Consider the following 25,537-nt stretch of genomic DNA (forward strand, 5'->3'; position numbering starts at 1 on the left):
AATCTCTGCCCATCTCTTCATTTTAGTTCGTGTTCCTCCAAAGCATTATTGCCAAGCGATTATTAAAAGAAGAAAGAGGTATAACAGTATGCAGCAAGGGAATTGAATAGAAGTAAAAACTGTGGGAGGCAAATCCAATCTAAAGTGAAGTAAGAAATTCTGATCTCCATTACACCGGTGTAAAACCAGAGTCACTTCGTTGACTTGGATGGAGATACACCAGCGCAACTGAAAGCAGAGCTTGCCCCAATGTTCTTATTTCCTACCGTATATTGGATAATCTCCTTGATGTTGTATATTTGTTTTTTGAGTCAGTAACCTGTTTATACAGTGATTCACTTAGCCCTGGTCTACACTGGGGGGGGGGGGGGGGGAATCGATCTAAGTTACGCAACTTCAGCTACGTTATTCACGTAGCTGAAGTTGACGTACTTAGATTGACTTACTGTGGTGTCTTCACCACAGTGAGTCGACTGCTGCCGCTCCCCCATCGACTGCCTGCGCCTCTCGCCGAGCTGGAGTACAGGAGTCGACGGGAGAGCGCTCGGGGGGGGGGGGGGGGTCAATTTATCGCGTCTACACTAGACGCGATAAATCGACCCCCGCTGGATCGATCGCTGCCTGCCGATCCGGCCGGTAGCGAAGACATACCCTGTGAAGTAGATGGGAAAGAAAGACAATCCATCCACTCTACATGCACTAAAACTGCATTATCTGTTCCCGTGCTGTGATCGCCCGGCCCTTTGCTCTTTCCCACAGGACAGATCCTCAGCTGGTGTAAATCAGCAGTGAAGTCAATGGAGCTACACTGATTTACACCAGCTGTAGCCCTGGGCAGGAGGGAGCATGCTCAGCTTCTCTGTGGGGATGGCACATGCCAGTTTTTTTTCCTGTGGTTCGCGTCATCATTTACTAACAATCCCACCAGGTTATTTAACTGAGCCCAGCTTGCTTCCTCTAGGGCTCTGACGAACAAATCACTCTTTATATTCATACCTCGACAAGGGTGTCACTAAGCATAAAAGTACCAGATGCAAAACGCTTGTGTAACCCACACACCTTCTGGGTATGGTGTTCTGTCCCATCTAGTGGCACTGAGATCACGTAGCGAGAGAGATAAAATGATTCTGCTCTAAAGGCTTAGCTAACAGCCAGTGGGCTTTTAGCTCACATGGTAGAGGCTCATTCACTAAACTCGAGGCCCCAGATTCGATCCCGCCTGCCGACAACTGGGGTCTGTCGGCGTTACACTTGCAGAACACATGCAGCGGTTGTCTCTACAATTGCTCCACTTTGTACGTTTACATCAACCCTACTTGAGTTCAAGGCCCATCTAGATCCTGATTCTCATGCTGATCCAAACACCAAGAGCCTGAACAGCAGCTTTTAGGGAACGGGGGGGGGAGGGGGGAACCTGTGTTCTAGGTCCAACGCAGTTTCTGCAAAACCACCACCACGTCGGCACACAAGGGTGTCACCTTACAATGAAGAGTGCAATGTGAATTTTGAGTTGCACTAGAGTGAAACACGAAAGGGAAGAATGAACAGGCAAGTCTAAGCTGAACAGTCCCAGTCTTTTTAATCTCTCCTCGTACAGAAGTTGTTCCATACCCCTAATCATTTTTGTTGCCCTTCTCTGTACCTTTTCCAATTCTAATATATCTTTTTTTGAGATGGGGCGATGAGAACTGCACACGGCATCCAAAGTGTGGACATACCATGGATTTATGTCGTGGCATCTGTCTTATTATCTATCCCTTTCCGAATAGTTTAGAGCAATCCCATGACTGCTCCAACTCATGGCGAGGCTAGAGCTAGCAAAGAGAAGCCTGCAAGATCCAGGAACTGCAACCCTCTCCCTGACACCTCCAGCCCTGTGTTTGGATGCAGGGGAGAATCTGACCCAGAGAGTCTCTTGTCTGAGATAATATGCCCTGTGGAAAGTTCCTGATGGCCAAATTAAAAGCGACCCGTAGTCATTTTTAATAATAATGAGATGCACTTCCCTGCTGCGTGTGCTAATGGCGGTGATGAAAATATTAGAGGTCGGGTATGACAGGCTGTGGAAGTGGGCAGTGTTGCTATCCTCCACAGAAACCTCTCGGCAAGATGACTCCAATGATGACTCCATGCTGTTGCAGGGAGCAGGGAAAGGATGGAACAGTGAGGACAGCTGCTTTCTGTGACAATTCCCCTAACCTCTGTGAAGGACACTGTTGACATTCATTTACCTGCTGCCCCTCTCTGTAAGTCGGAATGCCCCACCCCTGAAAGCATATTCAGGGGTAGCAACCAGTGTTTATTGACAGCGGGATTCCTGCAGGAGTTGCCCTGCCAACAGGCTATAGGGGAAGTGGAGAACTAGGAGTCAGAGAAGAGGCACAATACCTCTGGGTCGCTGGCCATGAACCTCAACAGAGATCCATACAAATCTCAAGGTTCCACTGGTGATAGCGGCCAGACTCCTGCCTCTTATGGGAGACAGGAACCCTGGATGCCCCAAAGGAAGAATAAAGAGGAAGCATTTTCAAAGTGGCTGAGTTAGTCCCACTGACTTTCTCCATGGACTCAGGCGCTGTTGAAAATTTTACCCAAATGCCATAAATCCAGCCTCTTGCTGTCCTGTCCCCTTCACATATGTACCCTGTGTAGTGGCTGACAGAGCCCATCAGTGTCGCTTGACATTTGTACAACGCCATTTCGCAGAAAGATCCCAAGGCACTGTACAAATGCCTCCCAGCACCCATGAGAAGCAAGCATTCCTATCCTTATTTACAGACAGGCAAGCTTAGACATGGAGAGATGCAGTGACTTTCTCAAGGTCACCTGCATCTCCAGGAACGGAACACAGGACTCTCGAATGTCTATTCCCCTTCTTTAATGTCTTTTTTTCTGCAAATTCCTTAAATCAACAACAGTTCAATTGAAAAATATATCTGCACCCTCCCCACTTCATCCTAGAAAGGCAGGCTCGTCTAATGGATAAGACATTTCAAATCTCTGGCCAGCTTCATGGGGCAGAATTTGTCTCGGTTCTTATGTCCTCTGGGGCCCTGGGACAACCCCTAATACAAGCTAGAGCAGCCATTAGGCTACCTTAAGTTTCACTCCTGCTTCAGTGGATCACATTGGGCTTGCAAAGGTGCAGATTTGTCCACCTTAGCCATGCTTCCTCCCTCTGGCGACGCACGCCTTCCCCTTCTTAGCCCCTGCACCAGAATGCTCCTTGTATCCCCTGCTTCCGTGGAGGCTTGTACATGTCAATTATGCCACCTGTAAGACGGCGATAGTAATACCTACCTCAAAGGGGTGTTGGAAAGAATACTTACTGCTTGTGCAGCACTTAAAAGATGTGAAGTGCTAAGCACAGTACTGTGTTAGCATCGTTATCATCACTTACAGAATTGTATCATTAACTGATGAACACATTTTCTGCCCATTTAAGTTACCTCTTATTAATTAACCCCATGCAATAAAGTTAATTACTAGTAATTTGAGGTTTCCCAAAGGTCCATGTCTGATGCTTAGCCACATATATTCTAACAGAACAGCTTTCCTTTAAATGCTTTAGAAGACAAATGGAAATGAAAACTGACCTTCAACTTTCTAAAGACACATTTTTCTTCCCCCAATAATGCTCAAAATGCAAGTCGCATTGTCTGTATAGGCTTTAATGCTGTTAATAAATTCAAAATTAGACTGTTTGCATTCTTTAGTCTATTTGCTTTAATTAGCACCAGCTGCATCGATCTCGTTTTTGGTCAGATAACTAACTCTTCTAAAAGCTTCTGAAACCAATTTCTGTACAACTCCATGCTAAGAATTACCATAATCCCATTCTAGTCCAGGAGTTGTGTGTTCATTAGAAGTTTAATTTATCCTAATTGCCATCGAAGCCAACATTAGGAAATAGCCATGATGAAAATTAATCAAGGGACGGATAAATTATTGGATGTCTAATTCCGCAAATGTCCCAGATTCCTGGGTCCAATTACATTATCTTTTTGTATTACAAGAGTGCCTACTTATCATTATTTGTATTGCGGTAGTGCCTAGAAGCTTCAACTGAGATCACAGCCCCATTATGCTAGGCCCTGTACATAAACCTAGTAACAGACAGTCTCTGCCCCCAAGAGTTTGCAATCCAAATAGACAAAGGAAAGGTTATCCCCATTTTTACAGATGACGAGAAACTAAGAAACTTGCCCATGATTTCACGAGGAGTCTGTGGCAAAGACAGGACTCCAACTCTGGTTCCCTGAGTCCCAGACTTACACCATAACCACAGGACCATGGCGTCACATGGCAATTGATGTTAACAATGTTGTGCCAGTCAGGCGTAATTTCCTTCTTTGGAAGAAGCCTCAGAATTTAAAGGAAAATCAAGCTGGAATATACAGTCATTGGAGGAATAGCCTGAACAAGAGAAATAGCAATCTATGGGTAAAACACCCTGCTCTAAAATGCACGTGTGGGGTTCCCTCTGACTTCAAAGGGAGACCTGCACACACATGGGAGGGCAGAATTTGGCCCCTTTGATGGGAATGATCAAAGAATAATGACGATAAAGTGACTTGAATGGAAAGACTGAAGAAGATCCATGTGTTTGATGTTGCATTTGGCATGAAATGAATCTAGTGCTTTCACTGAGCTCCTCATGGGCTCTGGGTGATATCCCACAGTCAGTACAAGATATCACACATGCACCAGTCACTGTCCCTCCCGCCCCCCCCCCCCCCCAGTTGTAGGGGGAAATAGAAAAAAGGAGCAGTCCAGTACTAAAGTTCCACAGATTCTCTCTACTTTGAGGCACTTAAATAAGTGCCTAAACTAATCCTACAAATGCAATAAAAAATCCCAAGGCAAGAATCATGTAGAAAGGAAGATGAAAACATCCAAATCAAGGTATTTCTAAAATTAAATCTATGCTCGTTCTTTCTCCCTAAATACATAGACTCATAGAAATGTAGGGACCTCAAGAGGTCATCTACTCCATCTCCCTGCGCTGAGGCAACGTTAAGTATATCTAGACCATCCCTGACAGGTGTTTGTCTAACCTCTTCTTAAAACTTCCAGTGACAGGGATTCCACAACCTTCCTAGGTAACATGAGAGAGTGAGTACAGATATAATTTTAAAAAAATACATAACAATATTAGCACGCACACACAAATAAAACAATTTAATATTAATTATTATATATTCTGAGCCACATCCTCAGCTGCCATACATGGATGTAATTCTGTTGAAATGAACTACGGGGGAGGAGGGAGAGCTCAGTGGTTTGAGCATTGGCCCGCTAAACCCAGGGTTGTGAGTTCAATCCTTGAGGGGGCCATTTAGGGACCTGAGGAAAAAAAAATAGTTGGGGATTAGTCCTGCTTTGAGCAGGGGGTTGGACTAGATGACCTCCTGAGGTCCCTTCCAACCCTGATATTCTATGATTCTATGAATGGAGCTGGGCCAACGGACACAAGCTGAGAATTGTGCCAACAGAACTTTCCATCCAATGATCTTAGACCACTTTCTAAACATTAATGACTCAGAACCCCCCTGTGAGGTAAGTCAGTAATTCTACTCAGCTGAAGGCGAGAAAGTGACTGGCCCAAGGCCCAAAAAAGTCTGTGGCTGGAACAGAACATAGGTCCTCTGGCTCCCCTTCCTGAGCTTTTAACTGACTAAAAGGTATAATTGAGTGTATGGTATTCGTACACCTTCCGGTTCTAAAATGGAGGGAGGGAGCCTGCTGGCTCGTGAGCTCAACAGTCCAGAGATGGGGAACTTTCAGGTACAGATTCTGGAGATAAGCCCCAACCTTTGAAAAAAGCACCAAGAGAGTTTTACTGTCCATGAAGTACAGAAAGATCTCCCTTTTTTAGAGGTCTCATTGGACAGAGCAAGTTGCAGATTACACAAGTTAATCAGAACAATCAAGGACTTGGAAAGTACAGTGTCAGACGATCTAAGGATTTCAAAATGAGTGCTTCATTGGCAAAAGTGGTCCTTAACACTGGAACTATTACAGCTGGTCATAACTTCCCCCCCTCCCCATGAAATATGGACATTTTTTCTAAACTTAAAACTTTGAGAAAAGACTTTTCTGTTTTGAATTTTTCTGTTATTTTTCTTGAAATTTAACATATTTTCAAACATTGAAATTTTGAATTTTCAGGTTTGTTGTATCTCCTCTTTTATCCTCTTCCTTCATTCTATGCCCCTTCCCCCCCTCCCCACATTTTGGTGTTGACTGCAATAGAATGAATGATACCTTAGCTTTGGTTTGTTTTTTTCTCCTCCCCCTCCTGCACACACACTTTTTCATTTCTTTTTCCAGTTTTATTTTTGCCACTCTAACTTTTCAGAATGTGCTCAACTTTGGAAGAACTGGAGTGCCAGAGATTCTTTCCTTTTTGCCAACGCTTTCTTTTCCCAAAACGGAGGACGTTTTGAAAAGATACAGAGTACCAAAATGAAAAATGAAAGCAGGATATCTTGGCCTTCAATTCTTTCCATTACACTCAGTGGCACAAGAAAGAAAGACAGAAAGACAGACAGACAGACAGAAAGAAGAAGAAAAAGGAAAACAAACAATATGAAATTTCAATTTTTTTCCAAAAATATTCCATGAAAATTTTGGGAAAAAATGTTTCATTTTGATTCCTGTGAAATTGTAAAAGGTTTGAAATGCTGAATTTTCTTATTACATTACTGTGTCCATATTTCAACCAGCTCTAATCTCTATCCTTCTCGGTCCAAGCTCAGATACCTTGGTGATACCACATACCTACACAGAGAAAGCCTAGATTTGGTGACCCGCAGGACATACTGTAAGATTCATATGGTTTCTCAGGTCTTTCATGGTGGCGGGGGGGCAGGATGGTGGAATGGAGCTGTTCTGCAGGGGAAGGAACAGAGCCCATTACCTCGCAGGCATGTTTTTAAGGTTTAATTTTTGTTGTTAAAATTTGCATTGTTAACACTAAATGCACCCAGAGTTTAAGAATTAAATTTATATAAATACAGATGCTTCCTGACTTACGCAAGTGTTCTGTTCCGGAACACCTTGTGTAACTCGAATTTTGTACAAGTCAGGAACGTATACCCGACGACCATTACGTTAAAAAAAAACAAAAAAACTTTCTAGCTTACAGAACTTTTTCCGTAAGTGTGAATTTGCGTAAATCGGGTGTGCGTAACACGGGGAGAGTCTGTAAATAAATAAGAGATACATAAACCATTCTCGAGTTAGAATTCAACATTTTGCAAGGCAAACTCAGGGAATTCATCTGCAAGGACCTAGTAAATAAATAGAAAGAACAGGGCATTACAACGACATGCATCTGTATAGGGCTGACCAGTGTACTAGGAGAGTGCTTGTTATGTGAATGTTGGATGTCCAAGCAATTCCAGTAAAGGGAACACCACTCTGCACCCTCCGATATTGCCTTAGAAGCTCAGAGCTGAAGAGTCAGACCCCAAGAGGTGGTCAAGTCACCCCACTACTACAAAACAGCTGGTTGAAAAGTTTTGCGGAGTTGCCTCTTAGGCTACAAGTGTTCAAACTAAGCAGTGGAAGCAGAAGCAGAAACACTGCCAGCTATCAGGAGACCCACTCTCCACACCAAAGCCAATGGGCGAACAGCAATGGCGTCACAAGTTTTATGGAAAGAACCAAACAGAGCAGCTGCATCAGAATCACAAGCGTTGTTGAAGAGATCATTCTTCTCGCATTACCCCTAAAATTACTGGTAGTCGCAATTGTTAAGCATATTTCATGTGTCTGCTTGCTTGATCTCAATGACCCTGGAATTATATTGGGGTAATGAGATTGGAATTTGTCACAATCTTGAATAGTACATGGAGTTCTGGTTGCCCCATATCAAAAAGAATTGGAAAAGGTACAGAGAAGAGCAACAAGAAATGATTGGGGGGGGGGGGTGGAGAGGGGGGTGGAACAGCTTCCATACCAGGCAAGACTAAAAAAACTGGGACTGTTCAGCCCAGAAAAGAGAAGACTAAGGGGGGATAGAATAGAGGTCTATAAAATCATGACTGGTGTGGAGAAAGTGAATAAGGAAGTGTTATTTACCCCTTCAGATAACACAAGAACTAGAGGTCACCCGATGAAATTAAGAGGCAACAGATTTAAAACAAACGTCAGGAAGTACTTCTTCACGCAACGCACAGTCAGCCTGTGGAATTGGTTGCCAGGGGATGTTGTGAAGGCCAAAAGTGTAACTGAATGAATTAATTAAATGAATTAGAAAATGAATTAAATAAGTTCATGGAGGATAGGTCCATCAATGGCTATTAGACAGGATGATCAGGGATACTACCCCACACTGTGGGTGTCCCTAAACCTCCAACTGCCAGAGACTGGGACTGGCCAAGAGGGGATGGATCACTCAGTAATTGTCCTGTTCTGTTCATTCCCTCTGAAGCACCTGGCATTGGCCACTGTCAGAAGACAGGATACTGGGCAATTACAGACCGGTAAGTCTAACGTCGGTACCGGGCAAATTAGTTGAAACAATAGTAAAGAACAAAATTGTCAGACACATAGAAAAACATAAACTCTTGAGCAATAGTCAACATGGTTTCTGTAAAGGGAAATCGTGTCTTACTAATCTATTAGAGTTCTTTGAAGGGGTCAACAAACATGTGGACAAGGGGGATCCGGTGGACATAGTGTACTTAGATTTCCAGAAAGCCTTTGACAAGGTCCCTCACCAAAGGCTCTTACGTAAATTAAGCTGTCATGGGATAAAAGGGAAGGTCCTTTCATGGATTGAGAACTGGTTAAAGGACAGGGAACAAAGGGTAGGAATTAATGGTAAATTCTCAGAATGGAGAGGGGTAACTAGTGGTGTTCCCCAAGGGTCAGTCCTAGGACCTATCCTATTCAATTTATTCATAAATGATCTGGAGAAAGGGGTAAACAGTGAGGTGGCAAAGTTTGCAGATGATACTAAACTACTCAAGATAGTTAAGACCAAAGCAGATTGTGAAGAACTTCAAAAAGATCTCACAAAACTAAGTGATTGGGCAACAAAATGGCAAATGAAATTTAATGTGGATAAATGTAAAGTAATGCACATTGGAAAAAATAACCCCAACTATACATACAACATGATGGGGGCTAATTTAGCTACAACGAGTCAGGAAAAAGATCTTGGCGTCATCGTGGATAGTTCTCTAAAGATGTCCACGCAGTGTGCAGAGGCGGTCAAAAAAGCAAACAGGATGTTAGGAATCATTAAAAAGGGGATAGAGAATAAGACTGAGAATATATTATTGCCCTTATATAAATCCATGGTTCGCCCACATCTCGAATACTGTGTACAGATGTGGTCTCCTCACCTCAAAAAAGATATTCTAGCACTAGAAAAGGTTCAGAAAAGAGCAACTAAAATGATTAAGGGTTTAGAGAGGGTCCCATATGAGGAAAGATTAAAGAGGCTAGGACTCTTCAGTTTGGAAAAGAGAAGACTAAGGGGGGACATGATAGAGGTATATAAAATCATGAGTGATGTTGAGAAAGTGGATAAGGAAAAGTTATTTACTTATTCCCATAATACAAGAACTAGGGGTCACCAAAAGAAATTAATAGGCAGCAGGTTTAAAACAAATAAAAGGAAGTTCTTCTTCACGCAGCGCACAGTCAACTTGTGGAACTCCTTACCTGAGGAGGTTGTGAAGGCTAGGACTATAACAATGTTTAAAAGGGGACTGGATAAATTCATGGTGGCTAAGTCCATAAATGGCTATTAGCCAGGATGGGTAAGAATGGTGTTCCTAGCCTCTGTTCGTCAGAGGATGGAGATGGATGGCAGGAGAGAGATCACTTGATCATTGCCTGTTAGGTTCACTCCCTCTGGGGCACCTGGCATTGGCCACTGTCGGTAGACAGATACTGGGCTAGATGGACCTTTGGTCTGACCCAGTACGGCCTTTCTTATGTTCTTATGGAAAATTGGTCTGACCCATTATGGCGGTTTTTATGTTCTTAAAACATTCTTTCTTGAGACTAAAAAAACCCACAGCCAGTTTTTCTGGTAAAGAAAAAGGCTACTTCAGAACACCAAAATGGAGTTCAGATGCCACAGTGTTGAGTGTGGCATAAGAGCCTGAACCGAATAGGATGGGGCTGCCCTGCAACCTGACTTTATTCTGCTCTGAATTAGGTTATGTCTATTGGGCATTGCAATATACATTGTCCTTATTCATTGTTCTTAGAGTCTGTGATGCCTGCATAAAGCAAAGACAGGCAAAATATTTAGCAAGTGTTCCTTCCAGTTCCAGATATCAGCACTAGGCAGCAGGGCGAATTGATTTTAATCAAAAAGATTTTAATTAGCAAGCAGGAAATCTTGATTTAAATAATTGATTTTAATCTTGTTTTTCACTTGTACCTTTTTAGTTATTTTCCTATAGAAAGATTGAGTCTCATTGATTGGTATAATTTGGTACTTCTTTTTGCTAATCAGGGGGATAAGCTATATAATTGCTTAAATAAAGGTCTATAAATACAGTGTAACAAATGTATTCAGATTCTTTTTACTTTTTTATGCTGGGAAATGATGAATGATGCATTTCTTATTTAGTAGATGGTGATTTACTTTTTACTTGTGATTTGTGTTATGCTGCATTTGGATGGAAATTGGAGTTCATTTAAAAAGGCACAAAAACAGCATTTTAAAATTGTTTCTATTAGTTAAATAAAACTACCTAAAGCGTGCTGGAAACAAAAAGAGTAAGTCTATCAAAACATGGTTTGCATTGAAAACTAACTGATTCATTAAACAAATGAAGTATTATATGTAGTTAGTGAATTGAACAGATTGTTTCTGTTCACCATGTCCTTTGGGATTCTAGACCTAATAGATTTCATCCTGCCACACCCTGCTTTTCATCATTGCTTGGAATGAGGAAAAATAAGCTTTCCTGCTTTTTCAACTCCCAATTGATGTCTCAACTTTGAGATGGTCCAGTCATTGAACCAAACTGGCCAAATGAACTAAAGTGAAGCAAATATTCTCTCTGTACCTGCAGAAGAGGCTACTGCTGTTAAAAGTTAGTTTAGAATCTGATTCCAGGTGGTCAACCAGTGACTTCCACTGGGTCAGTGGCTTGACTTTCTTTAAAACTTTGGCAGAAAACATGTACTGTTTGAATATATATTTTAATTCATTTCAATTATTTTAATGGATGATAGTAAGTTTAGGCCGGAACACAAGTTGGCCTAATTTTAAATAGAATTTCAAAAATATATTTTTATTTTCATCTCCCCTCCTAGACAGTGTCCAAGGAGTAGGTGCAGGACCCTGGCAAAAGCCTAAGACATCAAACATTGCCCTTTGTCCATTGATACTCTGGGGCCAAGGGTAGGCAACTTCTCCCCTAGCCCACTCACAGAGTTGGCCCGTTGCGTGTTGTTCCCCCGTAATAGCCTAATTTCACAATGGCCCTGCTCTTCACAAATAAACATATTCTTGATGGATAATTATCACAGAAGGAGCATTTAACAGTGAAACAGCTGGCAATGCCACTACTGGGGTTTGCTATGCTTCCTTGTCAGTCATCCTGTGAGTTATCAGACAGAGAAGTTCCGTCATTAGCTGCATTAAGCAAGGGGTTTTCAATATTACAGCAGATAGGGAGCAGGTTTAGGGCTGTCCTTCTGAATGGCCCAGTCCCAAACAAAAGCTGGGCTCTAATTTCCAGGCTCAGGGAGTGTAAATGGGTTGCTAATTTTCTTCCCCTCCAGTCCTGCTGCCATAGAAGGGCAATCAGTCTGGTCTAGGAGAGCTACACCCAAAAGGGAGTGTCTCAAATAGTTCTCATTCACATCAAGTCTAAATTGTTCATATGTATTAGAAGAGGGTCAGTTTTTTTCTTTCATTGAATACTGGCTTTAAAAAGAAGAGAATGTCATGGGGAAACAATCTCTCTTTCAAATCTTTGCATATTTCCCCTGGATCCTTCCACCCCACCAAACTCCCCAACACTGAAAACATTGCAAGTTTGGGATTTTTTCTTCACCCTCTCCCACCATTCCAGCCACGTCCCCTTTTCAGCAGAAAAACAGAAATATGGAGAAAGGGAGGGCACGTAACCAAAAAAAAGTAGGTTTAAAAAATATCCAAACATCCAAAAATGTCCAGTACAATATTTCACACAAAAAATTCAGAATAAAATGTAAGGAAGGTGCTAGGTGCTGTACAAACAGAGGGCTCCAGCCCTGAGGAGTTTACAGTCTAAACAACCAGTCTCTTTGTGTTTGTTTTTCCTGAGGTAGGCGTGGGAGGCCGAGTCGGGTCGGAAAGGGTACGAGCGGGAATGTGTCAATTATTGACGAAGGGGAAGGGGAATGGACTGAGAAAATGTTGTGGTTGAAAAGGCCCCTTTGAAGGCAGGCAGGAGGCCGCGAACATGTTTTCCATTGCACCACCGCCCCTATTCTGGGTGGGAATCAGAGCTGGGTGCCAACATTGTGCTGCGTGTGCTTGAGACAATCCCAGGTCCCTTGCGGGTCAGCGGGAGGACGTGGCATCCCGGCTAGCAGGTAGGGCTAGCGTCGCGCCCCCTGGCGTTCCATTCTTACCTTGCGGCCTTGTCTTCGTGCCATGCCTGTTAGGGAGCCTTTGAGCGGTACATGTGTGCGGGCTTCCCGTTGGGTGAATTGCGGGTAGACTAGGCGGCTACCCAGCACCCGGGGCAGCCATGAGGATGAAGGGATAGGTGTGTGTCGCTTATTCCTTTCAAGGGCTGGGCAGAGGCAAGCCTATAATTATCAGTTAGTGCCAGTGGCACTTCTGCCTGACAAAGTGAGGTTTTTACCCACGAAAGCTTATGCCCAAATAAATCTGTTAGTCTTTAAGGTGCCACCAGACTCCTTGTTGTTTTTGTAGATACAGACTAACACGGCTACCCCCTGATACTTGACAGTCTAAACAGGCAACAAAGTCAAAGGGTGGGAGAGGAACTCAGAGGTCACCCAGCAGAGGGGGGAATAGCACCCTGAGACTGTACTGCCTCAAAGAACGGGGCAGATTCTAGGGGCAGAACCTAGAAGGTGTTCAATTCTAGTGTTCTGGTTCAATTCATAACAGAGATAAGAGTAGGCTACAGTGGTCACATACAGATTTAGCACCGATCAGGAGTGTGTGGAAGCAGGATAAATATTCCTGACTACGCCTCCTTGCGTTTCTGGCTGGCCCGGAGTGCACCCAATTATAGGAGAGTATTTCTAATGAGAGCCCAATTAATTACCAAACAAGCAATGAAAAATAAGAAAAATATGAAAGGATTTTTTTTTTCCAGAAAGAAAATAATCCAGTGCATGAAATGGAAGTGAGCAACTGAGGCCTCGGGGGAAAAGATATTAAACACTGAAAATGGGAACACTACCTAGAATTAGAATGGATATGAAATAGGATTCCTTCTCAGATTCCATCCACAACATACTGCAGGTTATTTATTTGGGGGCAAATGCAATATTAAATATTTGCTTCTTCAGTCCCAGCCAGGAATTTTAATTCACTATAAAGCAAATAAAGCTGAAACATATTGGGCATAATTAGCTAGAATATTCTCTTGTTTTTGTGGTCAGCTTAAAAAAATAAATCATATGAAGTTTGGAATCTGCTGTAGGCCATAAATTAAATCTTCAAGAGAAGAGCTGGCAAGTGCATATAGATGGTTGTGTTTTCAGTGGATTTATCCCAACCTCTTTTACCTGCAATAGCATCTAATTTCCCCAAGGTCCTTTTTCTGCTGTTTGACACATGCAAGCAATACAAGTTCAATACCATAAGGTGGGGGGGGGGAAAGGGGGAAGAACAGTCAGGAACTAATTTTTTTTTTTTTAAAAAAGAACAAAACGTGTTTAGCAGATCTAGGAAGATGATGAGAAAAAAGCTGAATTTGAAAGGTCAGCTCCATTCAGCAAGAAAAATATCACATTAAGCAGACTTCTTTAGAAGATGCTTTGGAGGCTTTTCATATAGAGTGAGAATAAACAGCATGTGAAAGGGGTAGGGAAAATAAGTACACAATTGATTTGCACTTATTAATACTGCATAACTTCTGAGTAGCAGAGGGAAGCAGACCCATGAATCAGCTCTATACGGTCATCTCTAATGAGTTAAGATGTTAACTTCAATCCCTTCATGCTGAGTGCTATTTATACCACACACTGTTCTCTCCATTTGTATTTATTAGGAGACTCAGAATAAGCAGCTGAATCTTGATTTAATAAGAATGACAATGCTTAGTGTGAGCTTCCATCTGACTGCCAGGCAGGGTGGGATACTGAAGCGATGATACCACGGTGATGGGCTTGTTCGAAATGTCAGGATCAATAGAGCAGATAGTGAGACACGCAGAGCCGAGTTTGCATTCCTGTTCACAAGGCTCAGGGAATTGGAACTCCTGGGACGTCCTGCAAGAAGTTCCACCTTCTGCCAAGGTGGCTCTGACCAACATCCATTTTTTTGTTGTTTTAGAGAACTTGAGATCACTGTGGGGCCCTTGATAGGCACTATCAACACTTGACTTAGTAAGGGGAGGTGCCAATCATATTTAAACATGCAGAGGACAACTCGTGTCAAAGAAGCATCATGAAGGACACAGCATTAGGAAGAGCAGTAATCGGATTACAATGGTCTATCCATTCATTAATTCCAATCTTGATCTTTACAGAACTCCAACCCAGTAAGCCCTTAACGTGCATTTAAAAACCCAGGAACATGTGTTACAAACCATAAATGACCAAAAGCAGCAGCATTTCTCCCCCTTCCCCAACCCTGCCTTGTCTCACCTACTCGCCGAACAGAAGGGGTTCAAAATCCCCACCCACTACACTTGCCTACTCCCCTCACCAGCCCTAGTCCTCTGCCAATGCCTGCTCACACAGACAGGCTTCAGAAGGTCCTCTGGTGCAAGCTACTTCCCACCTGGGCCATGGCAGGAAGGAGATAATTCCAGAGGAGGGGCCGTGATGGAGAACGCTCTGCCAGCAGGCAACTCAAGCATCCCCTCAGATCTCAAATGAGGCAGAATAGTGGGGTAGGGGAAGGCATTTGCAGAGGCCTCAGGCCGATTGATAAAAGTATGATTATTGTATCATGATCGGTTATGGGGCACAACCTCTGCCCAGAGCCTGTCTGGAGCAGCCAGTCTTCTGGGCACCTATGAGAGGTGACAAGGCAAAGGAATCAAAGCCCCACTCCCACCCTCCTCATGTAGCAGCCATAGAAGTATTCACCATAGGCTACTGTAATGGAGCATCTCCAGGCGCCTTGTGCAGCCTTTCTGCTGGAGCGGGAGAACGGGAAAAGAGGAGCCATGCAGCGATCCCCGGGTCTTACCTCCCTCCGTGTTCTCCCTGCCACACCCATGAATCATAGAGTCATAGAATATCAGGGTTGGACGGGACCTCAGGAGGTCATCTAGTCCAACCCCCTGCTCAAAGCAGGACCAATTCCCAAGGCAAGGTTTGCCGCCCTGAATATATTCCCCAAATAAGCATTAGCTCTCTGGGTCCCAGTGCATCAAATGGGAGACACAGCGAGTGCCTGAGACGAGTCTGAGCTGCAGACCGCCCTGCGGGGCTCATTTCTCTATTCTAAGCATCCCGCCTGCTGCATGAGCCGACAGGGGCTTCCTAAGACCAAACAGAGCATCTGTGCCATATGGTGAAAGGCTGGAATTCTGCAGCATTTCCAGACCTGCTTCAACCAGCCAAGGTTTGTGGATTTTAATCGCACATTTTTCTACCATCCAGGGCAGCACTTCAGCAGCAACATCTTGTATGTGTCCATGATCCAACACCTATTCTCTGCGCCCGGTGCCAGCCACGGCAGCCAACCAGTTCTGCCTTCGGCTTACAGCTAGCATTTCTAGTCCCAATAGCTGACACTGTCAGCCAATCGCCAAGCTGGAAATCCCAAAGCTAATCAACGACACGGCCAAGTTCTCAGCCTCTGCATATTTATTTTTCTAACCATTTTATAATGTTTAATAAGCAGTTGCCGGAATTTGCCTCAGCCTTCATTTCCCACTAGAGAGAGAGATGACAATATTTGCATATATGCACACCTGTACTCCTCCTCTCCACGGCCCTGTGTGGAGGAAAGTAGACCGTACGTAAACAATAATTAGCACTTACATCGCGCCTTTCCTACAATGATCATCACAAAGTATTTTATGATATGCAGAAATATTACAGTCCTCACTGTGCAAATGGTGAGATGAAGGCACGGAGCGTTACCTAAGGTTACAAAACAAGTTACACCACTCTTGGACATAAATGGTGTTATTCCTGATTTACACTGGTATGAGTCAGAGGAGAATATGGACCAATGTTGTGTGCACTTATAGAATTCTAGAAATGTAGGGCTGGTAGGGGCTTTCAGGCCATCCAGTCCAGCCCCCTGTGCTGCGGCAGGACCAAGCATACCTTCTATAGCACTTTCTCATTGTGAGCCTCAAGGCTCTTTACAAACATCAATGAATGGAGTCTCCCAATACTCCTATCAGGTAGGTGTCACATGCATTTTGCAGACCAGGCTTGTAATGTGCCCAAGATTACAGTGCCTCAGTGACCAGAATGGAGCCCAGGGGGCCTGCTTGCTATGATCACTTCACACAACCCTGCCTCTGAAGGACCAACCAAGGAGATACCCAGGCCACAGCAGGACCCGATGACCACATCTGACTGGATTTGCACTTCATCCTTTAGCATTTTAATTAGAGGACGCTGGGGGATGAGCACAGATTTATTGCATTTGTAGAAATGGGGAATTCATGATTCAGAGTCAAGTTAGGAAAGTGGCCAATTGGTTGAAGAAAACTTGAAATAAAAGTGCAGGAGTTCTGGCTTTTACCAGACGCCCACCAAGACAGAGCCATTGGAGAGGACTCAAGGTAACAAGCATGAAATCACGAGAAGCAGCTCGGGCTGGCTGGCCCATGCCTCGTGGCCAGGACATCTCCCAGCAGTGTCTGAGAGCTGCACTTTTCAAACGAGCCTTCCCATGGGGGTGGGGTGATACACAGCACAATTCTCGGCGGCTTCCTGAAAGAATTTTAACACATGCTTAGCCCCTTCTCCCTCCTCTCCTGCAGAGTAGCATTAGTCGCACTGATACTTCAGATCGCATAGCCATAACAACAAGCCACAGATCCTCCTGGAGGGGAAATCTAAAACCTAGCCATCTACTTCCCCTCTGTGCTTTTGTACATACAGGCAACTAAGGACTCAAAAGAGCCTCTTCTTTGTCCTTCATGCTTGAAGGTCTGTATGGGCACATGGGGCAGAGTGACCACAGCTAGGCAGGCAGTGAGCTCTGACTCCTGCTTACCATGCAAAACTTGCTCATTTCCCAATTACCTGGTTTCTCCCCTGCACCCTTCCGTTTTATCCACCAACAACACTGTGTCATAAACTAAGATTATAAACTCTTTTGATGACACCTAGCACTATGGGGTCCTGATCCTCAACTGGGGCCTCTTGGTACTACATAAGAGTTGATATTATTATTAACTATTATTACTAGGATACTAAATAAATACTAATGCTAAGGAAAAGTGGCATAGATCAAGGGATTGACAACAGGACGAGGAATCTGTAGGTCACCAAACGAAGTGGTCTAGATCAGTAGCGACTGAAATGAATCTTCTAAGGCAGAGCACAACAGGTGCTAATTAGAAGTCTCATGGGCACTCTCTGCCAAGAAGTCCAAGGGGAATGGGGCAGAGAGGTGGAACTTGCCCTCTCAGTGCTAGCTCTGGTCCCCCGAGATGGTGGTTGAGGCTCACTGGTTTGCAAAGATGCATGCACAAGGGGAGGCTTCCGCTGCCACTGCAGGTGTTGCACCTGCTCAAAGGCGGCGGAAGGGTCTTCAGGCCCCAGGGATGTCAGTCTACAGCTTTCCATCAGTGTGAAAAATAATGACAGGGGAGGCCAGCCTGTCACTTGACTGCTGCCTCCGGGGCCAGTGCACTTGACTTACTGCCGTGCGAGACGCTGCTGTAATTCCTCATCCTGCTGAGTGAGAAGCTTCTTGTTATTGAAGTGCTGACCCCTTCCATGCCCTTTCCCAGAGACCACTGGCCAGGATCAAGAATTCTTCATAAGCTTTGCAAAATATCAAGGAACCGAATGCTTGAGTGAGGAGACTGTTAAAACTGAGACTCTCTGGTCTGAGACCTAAATGCCCCATCTGACAGGGGGAAAATACACAGGAAAGTCTTTGGCATTCACCTCACGGAGCCCCTGACACACCTCCCCTTTGGGTGAAATGGGCATACTAGGCCGTAGAGTATACTCTGGAGCCTTTGTGAAGCCGGATGGTCCATAAAGGATCTGAGTCTATACGAGCAGTGTCCCTCCACTCTGCTCGCCTGTCTACGCTGCCCCATGCCAGAGCACTGCCATCCTCCGTGAGGGAGTGAAAAGTCACAGAGGGGGATTCATGGTATTTCAAGCAGCATTACCTATTGTGCCCATTTTCGCCTGGAATCTTTTGGGTTCAAGATGTCCTGCCACAGCACAATGTTCCCAATGACACCTCCCTCCCGCCCCACGATGTCGCCCTGAAGAGCTCCAGCTGTGTAGTGAGAACATCCTGGGGCTTCAGAGACCTAGGGACAGGCATAAAATGTAGTCACTGTTTCTCCCTTTTGTTGCTTTTATGTTCCCTCCACAGCTTCTCACCCTCCCTCTGCCACCGTACAGCAGAGAGGGGGAGCTGGCCATAAATGCACGTTATGAGAAAATCGGTTTTCTCACTCATTTAATCTCTGTAAAAGAAGACAAACATCCCCTGCTGGGCACACGTTTTCCTAACCAAGCAGAAATTTCAAAGGGGACATAGCAAAGAAAGCTATAATTGTACAAACCTACACACCTTGAAAACATATCACAGAATGCTGCATCCTAGCAGGATACAGTCCTACTATTTCCCTTCAAGGGAGTTGTAAGAACAATGACATTAAAGGTTGTAAGATACTATGGTAACAGAAGCCAGATGGATACCATAGCTACATATATGCTAAAATGAACTCCATGAAGCTCGACAGTTGTAGCAAATCCATGTGCTAGAGAAACAGCTAAACAGTTCTAATGCAGTGTTGGGGCTAGAACCCAGAACCTTGCCTTCAAAAAACACAGGCGTCTACCAGTTGAGCTAAAGGAGATTCCACTTTTCTTCCCCAAGGCTGCACTTTAGAACACACAAAGAGCAAAGGGAGAGTGAGTGGAATTAGTGCTTTCTGCTGCTCCACTGTCCTCCTCACCTCCTCCCGGCATACTTTGGGATTGTGTGCACCCCTGGGGGAACATGGAGGAAGCCAGCTCTGTGCTGTCATGAGGGTTGATTATGGCAGGTGCATATGATGCTGGAGCAAAGCCCTTTGGCTTCCCTCCACCACCCAAGGCACCAGCATAAGGACCATTCACAGTATATCCCTAACATTACATGCCCCTAGGCAAATGTAACTTCTGCACACTAGTCAGTAAGGGGCAGCAGTAAACCTATGCAAGAATGCAGAACATAAGAACGGCCGTACTGGGTCAGACCAAAGGTCCATCCAGCCCAGTATCCTGTCTACCAACAGTGGCCAATGCCAGGTGCCCCAGAGGGAGTGAACCTAACAGGTAATGATCAAGTGATCTCTCTCCTGCCATCCATCTCCACCCTCTGACAAACAGAGGCTAGGGACACCATTCCTTACCCATCCTGGCTAATAACCATTAATGGACTTAACCTCCATGAATTTATCCAGTTCTCTTTTAAACGCTGTTATAGTCCTAGCCTTCACAACCTCCTCAGGCAAGGAGTTCCAGAAGTTGACTGTGCACTGTGTGAAGAAGAACTTCCTTTTATTTGTTTTAAACCTGCTGCCCATTAGACAGAGACAGAGGGCACACCTAAGAGTTTTCTCGTGCATGCATGCAGCAAAAACACTCTGCACATCTGATCCTCCTCATCTATGAGGTAATAAGGTACTATAGGCTAGATGCTGAGATGGTATAAGTCAGCATAACTCTATTGAAATAAATGGACCCATGTCAATTTACACTAGGTGAGGATCTGGCCCAATGAATTCAGAGTGCACTAAAAAAGCCAGAGCTAGTGTAACCTAATGCTCTTCGGAAAACAGAACCAGAAATGCTGATCAAAAGGTACTATTCCCTGCTAGCCAACTCCTAGAGTTTACCCAGTAAACTCCTTCTAGGAGCCTTTACTATGTTGCAGGATTCCTGTTTTCAGAATCCGGGAACGAACGAGGCCAGTCTACAGGTTTGTAAGAAATAAATTGCTTTCTAAATAGAGGCATCTTTCTCAGAAGAGGTTGTTGCCTAGATAACTAAGACAAATGACCCATTTACATGTTAATTAAGTTACATAATTCCCACATGTTACAATTACACAAATACGTGCATTGCGGTGTGTGCTGCAATAAATCTTGTAATTAAGAACAGGGAGATCCCATTTTGGAGGGAAAATGCTATTACAGAATTTTAATACACGCCTTATTCCCGGATACTAGATGGGAGGACTCAAGCTGTACAATTCAGATCTGGTTCCAGATACAAACTTCCCTGCAGTTCTGGGTTGTTGAGGTTCAGGTTTTTGGCTTAGTTCATTAGAGAGATGGGACTGATAAGAAATTTGGATACAGGCAAGATTGTGATCTTCCCTGCCTTGAAAACATCCCCGAACCCCTTCCACCACCATCCCCTAAAATCACCATAAAGATTTAAAAGGAAACACAAAATACAAGTCACTAAAACTTGATTTTTTTTAGAAGGAAAACACAAGGGCACAGTAATCAAGTCACCAGACTATTAACTAGTTGGGCCTAAAACTCTTGTATCTGCCCTTATATAGCAGTACACTTTTACCAGCTTAATTTGTAATTTGCTAGGGGCTGAAAAAGCAAAGTTTCAGCCCAAACCAGGCTTAAAAAACACATTTGGACGATGCTGTGTTGGCTGGAGTGCAAGTCTTTTCAAGATTCACAACATTCTCAGCTCAGTCCTACTGCCTTCCATAGCTTTCCAGCCAAAATTTTGTACAGCGAACTGCGGCAGATTTTGGTGATCTGACTCTTCAATGCTAGAGGCTATGCAAAGGATGCAGCATCGTGTTTCATTATCTGTATTTAAACTTCTTCTCCCTGCTCTGGGCTCAGTCTATGGCCTTTGTATTTGGGATCAATCATGCTGGCAAAGTAATAGCTTCTCTGAATCATTTTTCAGTCTTGTCCGTGTGTGTTTCCAATTCTCTGCTCTTAATTAGATCAACCCAGATTTCAAATGAGACTGCAACAGCGCTGCCATCCTCCTGTAATCTGTCAAATCCTTTCATAACTTTCTACTGTTGCTTTTGTAAATGTAGCGTCTCTCTGGAGTGCCCCCTGTTGTGTCAAGCGTGTGCTATGTTCTGATCCAAATCCTCTCTAGGCTCAGCACAGATGTTAACACAATGACGGGGGAGCTGGATGCAAATAGAGAGAGACACTCATCCTGAGAACTCCTCTAAACTGAGAAGCTGAATCATCCATGCTCTTTTATCAGCCAGACAGCTGGCCATGGGGCTGATGGTGACTCCAGAAGAATTTCTGAACTTCGACAATGTACTTGAGGACTAATTTTTTTAAAGGTGGTCTTTGTTTCTCAATGAGGTTTAAATAGTGTACTGAACACCCATGGATCAGAAATGCAGGACGGCTGCACCTGAGAATTTCTCTCGCTTTTTACTTTATTGTTGCATGACCTCACAATCTTCTTCCTGGTGGGTTAGCACGAGCAAGTAGAGTCTCTGGAATGATGTAAACAACAGAACATGCATTTTATTACAAGAAGAAGGGACAGAGGCAGCTCAACTTCTGCAGCTGGAGCTGCTGATTCCAAAAAACACTTTCGCTGGGCAGAAAGCACACCCCCAAACCCTGAACTTCATCTCAGGGTTACTTCCTGAGTCAGGGGTCTTTCCTGTCTGGGAGGAGTAACGGCCTTTACAGACTGTCTATGGCTGTGTCACACATACAGGCTCAGCCAGCACAGTAACTGTTACATTATTTTTATTGTCTAAGTAAATGGCAAAGAACTCCTTCTCACACTTTTCTCGGATGGCGTCTTTCAGTGACTTGGAAACAATACTCTGTGGTTTTGCTTTCAGATATCATCATTTACCCTGTACTGATGCTGGTGGTTATTAGTGGGCCATTTCTTGTGTTTGACCAACAATCATGAACTAATGTCAACTGTGATTCTTTTAGTTCTTCCTTTAATCTTTCCTCTGTTTCTTCATTTGGAGCACTCGTGCTGTGATTCCCCCCAAGACCTTTTCCACTCGGCTTATCCAAAACACCTTCTCCAGTTCTGGGAGAACACTTCATCCAATTCTCTGGGATCCAAAACACTCAGTTCGACTATGGATTTCATCACACAGGTTCCTTTATTTAGTAAACAGCAGAGCTATGTTGAGTTGATCAGACTCAAGTGTAGGGGATGGGTATAGAGCGTACCACACATCCAAAGTTACACAGACAACTTCTTCCTTTATAGACATTGACACATTACATTAGCTATACATTAAATCACACATTTTTTGGTTGGCTTGGTTCCTTTGCGGGAACTAATCCCTGTACAGCATGTTCTGTCCATTTGCTGTTCATTGGGAAGCTGATCTTTACATTCCAGGTTTACCTTGTCCATGATCCCTAACATCAAGTTGTTGCTGCTTATCTTAGCTAGCACAGACATCCCGACTCCAGCACACTGTTTGTCAAGCCCCTATTTACAACTTAACCTTCCATTCACCTTCTCAATTAGGCCCACTAAGAAATGAGTTACCAAGTTACTTATGTCAAGCCAGTCCTGTGACCCAGTAGTGGAGCCACAAGTTGAGAACCTGCCTGGAGAAGTATATCCTGAGAGAGTGCTTCATTTTTTTTCTTGTGAGTTGCTGAGTGGGTGCTACATTGAAGGCAACACTAAGAACATAAGAACGGCCATATTGGGTCAGACCAAAGGTCCATCCAGCCCAGTATCCTGTCTACCAACAGTGGCCAATGCCAGGTGCCCCAGAGGGGTGAACATAACAGGTAATGATCAAGTGATCTCTCTCCTGCCATCCACCTCCACCCTCTGACAAATAGAGGCTAGGGACACCATTCTTTACCCATCCTGGCTAATAGCCATTAATGGACTTAACCTCCATGAATTTATCTAGTTCTCTTTTAAACCCTGGTATAGTCCTAGCCTAAACAACCTCCTCACGCAGAGCCACTGAGTGTGGCTACATAGGCCTCTGTATTGATTTGTGTGCCAGTGTGAATGCCTGTGTGAGAGTGATCTGTTGTAAGGGTCACAGGAAGACGCCCAGAGTTCTCTGCAAAGCCTGTTGGCTCGTGACCAGAGATGCCTCTAAAGCAAGCCCTGAGACTCCAGCTAGTAGGGCCGAAACAAAAGGGCCCTGACCGAAGTAGCATCGCTCTGCTGGCTTGACCGGTGAGGGGACTGCCTGGGTCTAGGTTTGTGTGTCCCTATCCTCCCCGTCCTCGGACGGCCTGATTTCCTCAACCTCTTTCCCCTAATTCTCCTTCCCCGCCTGTGGGTTCGAGTCCCACCAGAGTAGTTTGAAGGCAGTTTATGAGCCACTCACTGGTCCAATCACTTCACCTGATGCAACAGAGTATGCAGCGCCGTTCTCTCTGAGACTAGCGACTCTCTTTGCTAAAGGGGTCTGTAGGAAAGTTGTGGACATCCTAAACAAACCTTCCCTGCGTGAAAGACCCTTGGGTGAGTGGCCGGGTCCTGGGGGTCGGAGGAGGCAAGTGGTCTCCTCTTCGCCAGGAAACCCGGATAGGTACTGGGGGGCGAGGATTCCAAGGTGATTCCCGCTTCGCCAGCTGTTGGGAAACATGGGGGCCGGTGAGTCAAAAGGAATCACCGTCCCGTCAAAAGGCACACCTGCAGCTTACATGTACTCGAATTATGGTCCTCTCATTTGCAAGTTTTTGAAAAGATGGAATTGGTATACCAGAGATGATCCCAAATTATCCCCTTAGAAGGGAGTTTTGACCTTGACAAGATAGTCATCTCAGAGGCGCACTTCTTGCCAACACCGTCGGACAAAATCAGTTTGGTGAGGGACCTTGTCAAAGGCTTTCTGGAAATCTAAGTACACTATGCTCACTGGATCCCCCTTGTCCACATGATTGTTAGCATCCAATAAGGTTGAAAACTTTCTTGTCAAGTTCATGGTTTTGCCTTTCCGTTGTTATTCTGGCGTGATCACAGATTGATCTTTGGCCTCTTTTGTCCACTGAAGATTAACAGAAACTGCTGGAAGGATTGGGACAGGCTTACTGTTGTGATTGTGTAACAATGTGACAACAATGGCATTGGAACAGCCACACAATAGGCCCATCAAATACATCAGTGTTCTCCTCTTCCACTTTAATAGACAAAAGTATTAAATGGCACATGTGGTCTTGAATCCGATGATTCTGATTTTCTAACAAGGCCACAAATCATTTCTATCTTGCTATTTAACAACCCTCAACACAGCATTATCTCTTTTTATTATTTCATTTCATTTCAACTACTTATTTCTTCCCAATCCAGTCAATCTTATCCAGTATATTGAGTCTGTTAAATTCATACGTTGACATTAGGTAATCCATAAACAAGAGCAACATGGTAGCAGTTTTGATCAGCAGTTTTAATATTTACGACATTTTGAATAAGAAACTACTACGTAGGGAATTGGAGACAGAGGGCCTAGTCAGTTTTATAAGGAACCAGATTATTAGATGAACTGCCCACCTTCCAGAAGTTTCTAGATTCCAGAAAACCAATCCCCACATCTCTTGACCACTCCACTCAGTCCAATCTCTTCAATATTCAATGACAGTTGTTTCCACCCACTAGCCCCACCTCAAACGATCGATGACACCATAAATCCTCTTTCACCTCTAGGCTTCAAGATAGTTCTAAAGCTTTCTTACTGTTTCCTACAGTTCCTGAAGGACATAACAAGAACCTTAATATTCTAATCTCTTCCAATTTAAGTTTCCAGAAGAAGGTTCAGATTCACAAAATAAAATTAGAGCCTATAGTATGAATAACTAATATATACTATGTTCATATAATTACTTCAGAGTACACACATTCAAAACATTTGCGCGGAAGAGAAAAATTGTAAAACCCATGAAAAACTACTGCATTGTATTTTTCCTTATGCTAAAGCAGTCCTGCTCCCCGCCCCCATCAGCCCTGGATACAGATCCCGAGTTGAGCAGGATTCAGAGCAGGATTTTGGCTCAGGTCTGTCCTTGGTAGATACAGACACTTGATCATTTTTTAGTCCTATTGACTTTGTAATATGCCAGTGCGATGTGCCAGACCACTATTATAAATGCGGTATGTCGTACAGTCTAACAAGAAAATTATAAATGATCTATTTAAACAAAACAGTGAGTACATTAAGGAGATGACATGTTTTGATGAATCAAAT

General features: G+C 44.0%; 1 protein-coding gene across 1 annotated transcript in view; it reads right to left on the reverse strand.

Moving 5' to 3' along the window:
- The window catches only part of CNTNAP5 (contactin associated protein family member 5), a 433,878-nt gene that overhangs the window by 159,764 nt on the left and 248,577 nt on the right, over positions 1-25,537 (reverse strand). The gene's annotated exons all lie outside the window — the stretch shown is intronic.

Source organism: Emys orbicularis, chromosome 11, assembly GCF_028017835.1.
Source record: "Emys orbicularis isolate rEmyOrb1 chromosome 11, rEmyOrb1.hap1, whole genome shotgun sequence".
Lineage (NCBI taxonomy): Eukaryota > Metazoa > Chordata > Testudines > Emydidae > Emys > Emys orbicularis.